The sequence below is a fragment of the Cupressus sempervirens genome, chromosome 1 (genome assembly GCF_028749045.1).
Source record: "Cupressus sempervirens isolate cs-2001-9-10 chromosome 1, ASM2874904v1, whole genome shotgun sequence".
NCBI lineage: Eukaryota > Viridiplantae > Streptophyta > Pinopsida > Cupressales > Cupressaceae > Cupressus > Cupressus sempervirens.
This window is the reverse complement of record NC_143118.1, coordinates 719,074,985-719,088,784: the sequence shown is the minus strand read 5'-3', so window position 1 is coordinate 719,088,784 and position 13,800 is coordinate 719,074,985.

Here is a 13,800-nt window from a genome sequence, read left to right as displayed (position 1 = left end):
TATAGTTGTGAGAATATTCACTACATATAGTTTGGAAAGTGTTAACATGAATCATGGGATCTCCCTTACCATTACAAGTCTCAAGATGAGGTACCTCATCATGTTGCAAAATAACAACATGAAGGATATCTAAGGAAAGGGGATTCACCACATCACATGTAGGAATATTGTACTTAGGTTGGGTTAATTAAGCAAGTTGTTGTAAAGTAGAGACAATTTGAACCAAGGTACTAAAAGTAGAATCATAAGTAGCACTAGTAGCCATAGTTATACTAGTGGGATTAGGAAAGGTATAAGAAGTAGAAGGAATATTTAAGGATGTCAATGGATAAATGGGTAAAGGTTTCAAATAGGTAAAAGGAACCACATTATATTAAGGTAATTGAGAAGGAATAGAAGTAGGAGGAAGACTCACATGAAGTGAAAAACTAGGAAGATTAACACTTATGGGGTGGAAACTTGTGTAGAAGTAGTAATAAGAGGTGGATCATATGTAGGTATGCTGGAAAGAGTGGTAGAAATCATGATAGAAGGTTCAACAGTGTTGAAAGAAGGAGGGTATCCTAACTCTTGAGCACATTCCATCAAAGGTTTAGCATGAGTATTAATAAGGTGAGATATACCAAACAAGATAGAAATATTATTATCATTGTTATTAACAAGCTTCTTAAGAGCTTCAACAATAAAAATGCTATCAACATTTTGATTTTATTGAGAAAGTCAAGTTTCCAATTTATCAAATTCATTAGAAAGCTTATCAACTTGCAAAGGAGGAACTCTTAAAGCATCATCCTCATCCTAAGATAAGTGAGAAGAGTTATGATCCATGGTTGTATTAAGATCATGAGAAAAAAATGTGAATATCATCAAATGAACCCATGAGTCTATGGCTTCACTAAATAGGAATGCTATAGGTAGGGCTTCGTGTAATTAAGCTCATAAAAATGGAGATCACAAAAGGAAACCCTAATGAGATATAACCATGTGAATGTAATAAAGAACATAAAAGAGAGATCTAACCACACACAAGATAGCTAAATCTAACACTAAGAAGAAAGAGAAGGAAGGGGCACAAGCCAATTTCACCAAAATGAAGGTAAACACATAAAATAAAACAAGAGAGATTAAGGGATATAACTCCAAAATAAAAAAGAGAGGACTTGTCAGATTGTGATATTGCTATCAGGATTTAACTGTGTGATTTTGACTGAAACTCATTGAGCCATGTTTCATGAGTAGTGATTCAACATGAATCCATCTCTCATGAGAATAAATGGAACACTTAGCACTCATTGGATCTAGGTGATGCTCATAGGGGTGAAGGACTGAGACTTCTTGGGAGGTCACCCATCCAAGTACTACTCCAGCCTGAGCGCGCTTAACTATAGAGTTTCCTCCATAGTTAAACCCAAAGCTTGCAACCCAATTTGCATTCTTGTCAAGTTGACAAAAATGTTTAGTTTGGTGAAGTTGAGGCCAAATAAGAGAGGTTTCCAAAATAAGAATATCAAACTCCAAGAAAGAGGGTAAGAAGTCAAGTTCACCAAAATGATTAGTTTGGTGAAGTCGAGGCCAAAGAAGAGAGATTGCCAAAAGAAGAATATTGAACTCCAAGAAAGAGGATAAGAATTTAGGTTCACCAAAATGTTTAGTGGTAAAATAGAAGCTCCTTATTAGGACTGTAGACTTCCACTTTACGGGGAAACTAAGCCATTCAATTGCAATATGAAAGGGAAAGAGGGGAAACTCCAAATATGATTCCACTTATAACCCAAATTAGATTAGCAAGGACCCAAAAAGGAGAAGGGTGCTAATACTAAATTCAGATTATTAGAGGAATACACTATAAGGAAATGTACCCTTTGGCCCTTTGATAGGATAATTTGTGAATGTGAAATTAAACTAATTTCTTAAGAAATATAAATCTATATGCTATGTGAATATAATCAGCCCAATCAAGATGCAAATCCAGGTTAAAGATATGAAATTAAATCAAATATAAAAGACCCAGTTGAAATTCATAGAGGAAGATGTATTTATTCTCAATAACTGTTGGATCTGAAACTTTTTTGAACTTTCAATTACAGATCATAGAATAAAATGATGAAAGGAACAAAACCCAAAAATCTTCCCGAAATCAGAGAGTAAAGGACTAGGTTGATGTATTTCATGGCTTCAAAATTGAGGAGTCCAGAAATCTTGTGAATTGTAGGTTCAAATCTACAATTCTTTTCACTCCCAACCTATAAATCAACAAATAAAAGAAAGGTTTGCGTGTTGGGGCTTGATGAGGATTTTCCTTGGTCAAGCCCTAGGTTAAGGAATTAATCATAAATGAGAAATGTAAATGTAAATGATTGTAAAGAACAAGATTAATGTTAGGATCCACCTTGGCCATGTGTATGTAATGTGTATGTAATGTAGATCTTGGATTAATAATGTAGGTTATCTCCACACTTTGCAATAGATCTATCATAACTTCTTCATGGTGTCATGGATATGGATATGCATCAATGAAGAGAATGAATACTTCAATATAGATCTCCTCCCTTGATGGCCAAAAACACACTAGATCTTGAAGAGGAATGCTCACAAAGGTTTCTCCAATGCTAGATAGAATTATCCTTGCGTGAATGCTTGAATTTCTTGAATGCAATAGAATGAAATATTGAAAATGAGAGTAAGAGCTTGAAAATGATATTATTGGTGTTCATGAGATATGGATTAATTAAGATGAGATATGAAAATAAAGCCTCCAAATCTCCTTATATATGAGTTTTTAGGTGGGAAAACTATACAGGCTGATTGGATAATAGTCAAAAAGTAATTAAACCCCCAAGGAATTTTGGGCCTTGAGATCTAAAACTACTGGGGACTAGGGTGACCTAGGTCAACCTAGTCTAGACTAGGTTGACCTGGGTTAGCCTAGTTCAAGAGGATAGGTCCTAGGTGCCACAGAAATCCAGGGTAGATGCCAAAGAGATAAGGTGGAAAGATGGAAGAAATAAGAGGAAAAGAGAGTGATCATGAGCATATCCATTGTCCAAAAAGGGAATCATGAAGAGGAAGGAACTAAAAGGTCTTAAAAGGAAAGTGCATCCATTTTAAGATGGCACACTAACAATAGGAAATTTTGGTGCTCATAATAAATCTTGTGCATACATAGTCTAAACAGTATTAATCACAATCTAATAGAGTCATTTGTCCTACCAAAATGTTGTTTGATCTTTTGATAAAATTTTCCCAAAACCTGTAATAGCTTTAGCATTCAATTTTTAGATGGAAAGAATAAACCTACAAAGGCTCGGAAACCCATTATAAATAAAGGACTTTGACACCAATAAAGATGATGAAAAATGATTCATAAAGGTTTCCCTATTGTAGATATTAATGAAATTGACCTCCAATAAAAACAAAGTCTTCCAAGCCATAGTAATTTTAAAAATAGAAGAAAAACATATTCCTAGAATTCCAATATTATACTCATTAACACACAATTACTTCTTAAGTATAGTAGACATAGCTAGATAAATCTCTTTAATTTTAGATTGAAAATCAATTCAATACCACTTTACCTCGATAGTGGATTCATATGCAAACTCAAAACTCTAGATCGTTATACCCTAGCAAGGACGATCAAATTCAAAACCTCAGAAAAACCACAAAGGCAACAAAAGAAAATAAATATTCAAGTGTCCTTTTTCCAATGAAATGAGCTCATATTTATAATCCTTTGGTGATAAAAAATTCTAAAAGAACTCAACTTTAGAAACTGCAAAAGTTTCCCTAAAGAACTCAGCTCATGAAAATATCCAACACAACATCACTTTAAGTATTTAATACTTGGGCTTAGGCATACAATAAATGCCCCCCTTCCAATGATGACTCAAACCTCAACTTAAGTGAAATTATAAAGTTAAATTATAACTTTATAATAAGTTATTTAATAATTTATTAATAATTTGACCACTAAAAATATATTAACTCCCAAAATAGGAGTCATGCATATTATTTCTCCATGTAGCCAAATGCACTTTCCAAAAATAAAAAGGGTCCATCTCAATCAACACATAACTTACCACAAATAGAAAGCACACAATACTAAGCCCAAACAAAGTCCAATCTAAGCCAAATGAAGACTAACCCACAACTTATTTAATTGTGGAGAAGATAAGACCCACACAGTCCATACCACTACCTTAGAAGACCCTCTATCCACAATAATTAGCCTATGAGGATCATATTAATAAGCTAATCCCTCAAACTTTGATGCTGACAAAAATGGGGACATTACACTGGATGTTGTTCATGATATTAGTCTTGATGAGAAGACCCCCATACTAGAACAACTTGTGCAGATAGTTGAAAAGTTGAATGAGTCTGATGTGGATACATATTCAAAGTTGATGGAAAGATCTAAAAATAAATTTGAAAATAAAGTGTTAGAAAAAGTTGAACAAATAGTTTCCTTACAATAAGTGGAACTTTTCACTTTGGTCACTAAATTGGAAACTATTATTCAAAATGTTTTTTCATTATTTAAGAAATTAGGTGATATTCCTAAACTTATATAGGACATCAAAGGTAAGCTTTCATACAATTGAATAATATATGAAGTCATGTGTAGAAAGGTTAAACACTAACCCAGGATCTTATATGGTTCATTATTCAAAAGTGACATTTTACAAAGGTGTACAATATGAATTAATATCTGAAGAAGCCAAAACAAGAGCAAAAATAAATGAGATTCAAGATTTGTTTCTACCTCATCTCAAGGTCATGAAACATCATATTCAAAAGGCCAAAGACCTAAATGTTGCACCAAGATTATTAGTTGTAGATCATATGATTGATCTTGCAACAATGTTGAAAGTGGAGAAATAGACTCTAAAGATATTGAAGACAAAATTGGGATACCACTATATTGTCATGACAAAGAACCACCAAGTATTTCTTGATCATTTAGGCATACGTCTTAGGTAACTATTTTATTTTTTTGAAGTTTTTGTCATAAGTGTAAAAAATAGGGGGTAATTTATGTATGTATATGATTATGGATAGGGGGATTATGTTATATATGTTTTAAGTCTATTTAATGACGGAGTCATAAGGATTGAAATTGTACACAAAAAGTGTTTTGAAAAATATTTTGCAAAACACATGTTCTATCAGGAATGAGTTTGCAATGAGAAGGAAGTATGTATGTAGGGGGAGATACAATTTTTACTAAGTTAATTTTGAGCTATCATTTTTGTTACTAATACCAAAGGGGGAGAATGTTACTCCTAGACACATTCATGTTGTCATTAGTGTCAAACAATTAGTTGATGAGAGGAGGCAATGGTTGGTGAATAGTTTTAATGAGCCATAATATATTACCCAAGATAAGGAAAGACATAAGTGTAAGTATGAAGTAGTTATACCTAAGCACAGTACACCCCAAGTAGTTCTATACTCACCAAGAATAGATATTACAAAGGAATTCAAGTTTAACCGAGTAACACCGTAACCACTAAGCATGAATAATAATATACTAAGTTATAAAGGAATCACATAATTGTTTTTGAATGGCATAGAATCATATGCATGACAATTCCACTAAGTTTGAAATTATGTTTACATGTACCAAGGAAAGGATTTGGTTTGGTTCATTGTTAAATGTAATTTGATTATTTATGATTCCAAGGTAGAATGCAAGCCAATGAAATAATAGAAATGAAACATGAAGATTTTAGGATGATTCTAGATCTTTGATTTTGATCTATGACATATTCTAGATGATTACTAAACCCTAATTAGGTCAAGGATCAAAATAGGAAAAAGATTCCTATTCAAGGACCTAAAAGCTACAGTTTAAAGTTATTGCTACAATAGATATTATTTTTGATGAAGTTGTTGTTGCTATTGTGAAGTTATGAGAGGATGCACTAGAGGATTGAGAAGATAGTTCTACTGCACATCAGAGTTTTGAACAACATAAGAAACAATTTGTTACATTAGTCACTAGAACTAATAAATCATTGAACATAAAAGAGATCTAAACAACAAAGTAATTTAAAAATACACATATTAGTTTCACTACTATTTTCTTATCATTGTAGCAATTAAATCCTTTAACATTGTGGACTTAACAGTCTAGTTTTAAATATCTTGATAGAGTACACACATCATAATTATGTTCTAATATCCTTGAAAAAAGGTAGATCCTTGTAGATTTGATTATATTACTCCTAATAGAGTATTTCACTAGAAGTAACAAGAATTGTAGCCTTAACAAGGAAACCTCTTACTACAGTAGTGAAGGATTTGTGGGTACCATCCCCACAACAATTTTCCCTATAACCAAGGGTTTCTGCATGACCAAATCACTATGTTACGTGTCATGTATTATGATTTATGTTTGCATGCATATGAAAGGGCACAAAAGTTTTTAGAGGATACTAATTCAACTCCCCTCATATCCTACCTTTCCTACATATTCCAACACCTCTATGACTCAATTAATCAATTTCATAGTCTATGGGCTCTAGCTGTACAACTCTCACTTTGAAAACTTGTATTAATGCAGTGCCAGTGTCAACAAGAAAACATATATCATCTGTATATTTTTCAACAAGATAAGGAGTATCCTAAACCTCTTGTGCATTCTTTCCTTGAGTTCATTAAAGTATCTAGACATAAAACAATATTGATTCATATTTATAGGTGTTTTAATTTTCTATTCGAATGGTTTTCATGTTCTCTTCAAGTTGCTTCAGTAATAGCTCATCAAGATCTAGCTTTAGACCCTTCTTAACAATCTTATATGCTAAATCCACAATACCAAATGGTACACTATTTGACCAAATAGATTGGTATATCTTGTATGCAACTACATATGTGCCAACCTCTATCTTTGGATTGGTTATGGTTTCAACCTCGAGTCCTCTACCATTCCGTACAACACCATTGTGTTCTTCAATTTATTTTCTTGGTGTGGCCCTTATGACTATGGCCTTCTCAGTAACTAGATATCATGTAACCATATGAATGACATCTCTTTTGTTTTGGATAGGTTCATCAAGCCACATTATCAAATTATACACTCTTCTCAATACAATTTGAATCCACCGAGTCTTGAACACCTTGGGAAAATGTAAAAAGTGTATCAAACCCTTTATTTCTGAATGCTTGTGTTCATCTTTGAGTTGTCCATCCACAAATAATTGGTTATAGGTTTGTTGAACTTCATAGTCACCAACTTCTCCAAATTTGCAATAGTAGAATGAACAAATTTTATAAACTAGAAACACCCTTGGGTGTATTGAGGGAAATGCTCTAAGTTCATTGATTTGAGTGACAATCTCAGGGTGCAATTTATACTTCAATTTCTCACTATCTTCATTGTAAATTAATTTAATCTTACTAACCTTTTAAGTTTTGTAGTTACACAACTAGATGTCATTTTTGAAAGTATGAGAGCTAGGGTTTTAGTAGATAATTTTAAAACCTATTTAGCTAGCTCACTCTTGCACCAAATCCACTTGCATAATAATTTTTTTAGTTCAGTTCACACTCTTAGGCTTCAAATTCAACAATGCACACAAATAGCTCAAATTTTCTCAATATTGTTCTATAGTCTCATAAACATAGGGTGAACAAATGAATAGCTTGAGCCTTAATTTATAGGTAAAGACACTTTCTGTGTTAGTTAGGGCATAATAAATGATTTATACTATGACCTTAGTCTACACATCATCTTTCTAATTTCATCTTGGTTTCCATGTGATGATTGATCAAGAAAACTTCCTTTATTACCTTGGTTGACTCAATGATCATACGAAAAACTTGACATGCTCAATTAATTCTATGCCTTCATCAATTGTTATGCTTGGCATAACTCACCAACTTTAAGACTTCCAACTTTCCATGAGTTGTCCTATTATGTCTAACATTATGGAAATATGGAATTCATTTCAATATACAAGGAGCTGAAGCAAGATATGACAATAATAAAGCAATTCCCATATCTTCTTGTATGATTTAGTTGGTGGATATGAATTTACCTAATCCATTGGATGATGTGCCACCAAATTTAATACTTGACGTTTTTCATGCCCAAAATTAGGGCAAAAACACATGAACATTTTTTTAAAAGAGGTGAATTCAACTTAGTTAACACATAAAAATGTAAATCATCTCTAAGTACATTACAAAAGGGTGATAACATGGTACAATTAGTTTTGAGGTTACAAGGTCTAGGTACATAGTTTAGTTCATCTATATCACATGAAGATGTAGAGTCTGTATTCCATCTTACTACATGGGTTCAAAACCCTAGGTTCTAGTGCTATAGGAACACCTAGATTGGGTTGAATATGTTGGTTGATTAAACTATCATTTTTTTTTAGATGCATCATAATGATCAGAGAACTTTTTTTGAGGACATAAGTTAGATTAGATTGATTTTATACCTTTGTACTCAATTCACTTTGTAAGTTAAACCCATAGGTGTACTGAACTGCATTTATAGGTTGACCTAGCAATACCTTAACACTTGGTCACAATTATAACCTAACCATTTAAAACTAAATCAAAACATTAAATATTCATTATTAAATCAATTACAACATACATTTTACCTTACAATACAATCCTAAACCACTGTCCAGTTGTCTATAGAAGACTCATTTAATAGCCCTTCAAAACCTATAACCTTAACATTTCAAATAATTAAACCCCAAAATAAATACATAAAATTATTATAAAATTACTAAAATTCTTTCCTATATCAAATAGTATAATTTCCCTAATACCCCATATTAAGATTAAAACTAACCCACTAGTTACTAGCTAAAGTAACATTACTTACCTAAACAACTGGCATAGTCACTATTACTAAAAAATACCCCAAATCAAATGCACCTTTTACTAAACATAATTACTAATTAACCAAAACTAATTTAATAACTAAGCTATACTCTAAACCCAATTTCTTTAATCTAATCTACCCTAACCCTTCACCTAACCTAACATCTAAGGCCACCAGACCACTTTTTCTTCCCCACCCCCACCAACTTGTCCCATCATCCCACTTCAAGTGTGGTGTCCAACACAAGTAAAAGCATGGAAGATCCAAAAAGGATGCTCAACCCCATGTTATCATGTGCTCAAGGTAACGTTATCACTAAATTTGCTAGGAGGAGGTAGGAATGTGTGCGGAGTTGTGTTTCAACTATCCTTTTTTATTTATTACCCATTTTGACTTGCTCATCTCCCTAATTCCACATGCAGGCATACTTTCTCTTGGAGAAAAAAGTGGATCCAAGTGGGAAGGTGAAGTTAGTAGGTGTGTACGCAAGGACAAGGAGAATGGGTGGCCCAATGCAAGAGTTTCTCATAAATGCATGGAATGGGGTGTAAAACAAGTTGGAATTTCCCCTATTTTTAAACTAAAGAGACATGAAACCTATACGGCCACTTAGGGGAATTTATGGTTAAAGTGGTAAGGTGGAGGTGGGACCCATGGGGTTTCCCTTTCCCCCCTTCACTTTCTTTTAAAAATATAATTGACTTTTTAAAAATATAATTGGTGTATTCAGATTTTTGTCTCCCCATTTTTCTTAACATTTGAGTTTGCACTAACAAAGATAATTTGATGGGTTTAATATTCTAATGAAATTCTTAATAAAGGGAATATTTAAATAATATTCTCTATCTCAAATGGAAATTAAAATTTTTCTCATACATTTTACAAACAACATTTTTTGCTCCCTCAAATACATGGGGTTGTATTTTTGTTTGTTCCTCCTTAGCAAGGTGTTTCTTTCCTAGAAGTTTAGTGGTAGTATTTTGGATTGTTGTTTTATGTAGTTCACTAAATGGATTTCCTTTTTTAGTGTTTTTAATAGGTAGTTTTCTCATTTAATTTGTAATATGGTCAATAATCCATTGAACCATCATGATTCCCTAGATAGAGTTTAAGGTGCAATATTGGATTAAATGAATAAATATTTAATATTTAATTAAACTCATGATCCTAATAATCATCATACTGCATTCATATACCTACATCATGATAAACATCATAACCACAACATATTGAAGTAGCCATCACATGTAATAAAAATACTATTAAAGATGTAATCCATCAAATATAATGTCTCAAAGAATCAAATCATAATGTATCAAAAATAAGTGTAGCAGTTGAGCTATGATGGGTTAGGGTAAGGCCTCACAATGTTCCACCCTCTTCTATTTTCTTTTTCCAAGTCTTATTCGTCTAAGTGCAAATCTCATCAACATCAACTTTTCTCTTGCCTTTGGTATCTTCTTCTTTAGGTGCTAATGTTTGATACCTAGAGTCTCTACTTAAATGACCAACCTTATGACAATGAAAAATGCCACTCTAGTTGCTAGGTCTTCCTCCAAAGTAAAATCTCATATAGTTAGATGCAATATGACTATTTCTTCGACATGTAGTGCAAGTAATCCTTGTATTGTACTCCCAATTAATAATTAACCTTGCTTTCTTGGTACCAAGTTGGACTTTTCTATAATTTTCAATCTTGTGACTTGTATCTAAACTTATTACATGTGTAACAATATCCACTAAACTCATATTACTTGGTAAAATGATAAAACTTGGATCTACATTCATATTCTTGATGGCCATGCTTATTACAAATATAACAATAACCATCAAATTTAGGAGTAACATTAGTCTTATTGACAAAACTCCTATAGACATTAGTTGTCTCCTATTTTTCCACTATGATAGCATGTAGGCTTCTATGTCTTTAGATTTTCATAGACATTCCTTAAATTAGTTTGCTTTGATGACTCTCCTTGCTTGGTTGTAGATGACTTGGTAAAACCTAGTCTAGCAGTGTCTCTTGATATTCTTTGTCATCTCAACTATTCATCCATTTTCCTCACTCTTTCTTCTAATCTCTTCAACCTTTCATTTGTGTCCTCATTTATTAGTTCATTCTTTAAATTTTCATTCTCAAATCTCAACTCAAAAATTTCATTATTTGCACTGAGTGGATAATTTACCAAATTATAGTGGTTCAAAATCAACCTTATGATTTCATCATCCTTAGCATCTAGTCTTGTAGTGATCTATATTTTATCATAATCAATCATTATTTTCTCATCCTTTCTATGTCTCTCTTTTTATAATACCTCACACATCCTTGTAGATTGTGCTTCTTATTCCTTCTTTAATAATTTCATTTTATCAGTTAGGTTTTGGTTATTCTCCATCAAAACTGATATGGTAACATTAGGTTTATTAGATATCATTCCATCAAATAATTCCTCAATCACTTCTTCTTGATATAATATGTCATTCACTTGATCTTTTATTTTCTTCCTTCTATTCTATGAATGCTTCAACTTTTCTCTCATTTCATTGATCCGTCCAATGCCCATCTTTAGTTCCAACTTCTGATTCTCAACAATCTTATCAATCCTATACCTTTCCATGTTTTGGATCTTGGGATCATCATTAATAAAACCTCTTTTCTCAATAAATCTTACCTAATATATGTCTTGATCCTTGTAAACAACTTTTCTAGTTTGGTGGGACTGACATACATAGAATTTAGTGACATTCCAAACTTTTATGTGCTTCCTATTCAACTTGATAAACATTGTGTTATCACTTGGTTGAAATGGTGAGATTTGGTAGCAACATGTCTTAGTAATGCTTTCCTTGCTCGGTGAAACCTTCACCTAGTGTACATGTATCTTCTTGATGTATATAATTCTTGATTATAACTATTCCATACTTCAACAACAATCTTTCTTCCTTAACTCAATATATATACTATGGCTCAGTAAAAAAATTCATCAACTAATATCCTCTGTATTCACCAACTGATCTTTTGCACTAATGCAAAATTTAATGTCTATAGGAGTAACAGTTGTGCCATTATACTCTATTCCATATCATGGATAGTCCATGATGATTTTTTAATGAGATTCTAGGAGGATTCATGGAATGGGTTCCACCCCTTGTTTGGTCTACAAAGCTACTAAAGATGTTGGCAATACTACATCCTTTATGGGGTTCTCGTGTCTATAAATTCATATTAAGATTTGAAGGTAGTAACTAGATTTTTGATTGGAAATATTTTTCCTCCACCTCTTTATAAGATGATCAAAGAATCTAAATAGAAACTATTCTATAATCTAGACATATTTTCTATGAGAGAAAGAAGGACAATCTTATCTAGATTGCGAGTAAAGATGGGAGATATAGCATTAAACAAGGCTATACAATGTGTAAGCCCTCACAAAGATATTCTCCTAAGATAGAATTCAAATTTTTTTGGTATGATGTTAATTTTACCCAAAGCTAGTTCATTCACTTGGCTTGCTTTGCAGAGCAAAGTTCTCACTAGACATTGGTTATAAAGTTGGGGAATCATGATTGAGAATGAATGTGTGTCACTTAATTCTTCAATTGAGACTTTTGACTATTTATTTATCCATTAACCTTTTGCATAGTTGTGTTGGAATTGGTTATTGGAAAATCTCAATTGGTTAGGTGTCTTTCCTAATTCTTTGAGAGACCTTTGTATAGGTGGATAGTCCTACATAAAGGATATTTCTTTGACTATATTTGGATCATCTCCATAATTTGTATCATTTGGAATTTATCATGGGAAAGGAATAAGCATATATTCAAGAAGGAATTCTCATTAGTTGAGAAGGTATGCTTCCATATTGAAAAGTCCATATCCAAAGGTGTCATTACATATACTTTGTAGGCCAAGTCCATTTCATCATCTATCACTCGATCAAACTTCAAGATTCTTGATACTTGGACCCATATTCAAATTAAATTTAATGGTGTTTTATTGGTGAAGCTTTTTAGATCTTCTATCAAGGCTAAGGTGAAGTGGTCTTCCCCTTAATGAGCTTCCTTAAACTAAATTTTGATGGATGTTATAAGGGAAACCCAAGGAAAGTAAAAGCTAGTTGTGTGCTTAGAGATTTAAATGGAAGGGTTCTTTCAATAGTATCCAAAATTCTCCTAGATGGCTCTAATAACATGGAAGAGCTAGAGGCTCTGTTACTTGGGGACATACTTGCTCTCAAAATGAATATAGAGAAACTATGTTTAGAGAGGGATTCTAATATTATAATTAATGCCCTCACCTCTAAGAAATGTGTACTTGGTAAATTGGTTATATTCAAGAGGAGCTTTAAAGATAACTTCCTAGATTTAATGATATTAAAATTGATCATGTGTATAGAGAGGAAAATACTTTTTCTTGCCTCTTATCCAATTTGGCACTAGGCCAATAGAAGGTGGAACCATTTTTTACTTCATCAAAAATACGAACAATCATTTCAGGTAGTATAATAGGTGATTCAAGTGAAAAGTTGAGTAAATTACTTCTCTAATACATTTTCTATTTTCACTAATATGTTCATCTAAAAAAATGAAATCAAAAGGGCTACAAAGATGTGAGAATAGGTCACTTCAACAAGAGAAATGGGTGTTGCTAGTAATTTAGATCTTAATCTAGATTTTGTAGGGATGTAGAGGAGCTAAATCTTCTCCATGATGGACATAAGGAGAACCTATGGAGAGTAACTTTCATATATGATCAATGTAACCTACAACTATGAGCAGAATTTTAAATAGTTCCTTGCAAATTTTGACTATATTTTTAGGGCTAAAGGTAGATTGAATTCTCTATCTCAGGCATTTGATGACATAACTTCTATAGATAGTAGAGTTAATCTATTTCTGGGTGATAACTTGGAATTAGAGCTTTAGTATAGATGCCTAAATGATGTGGG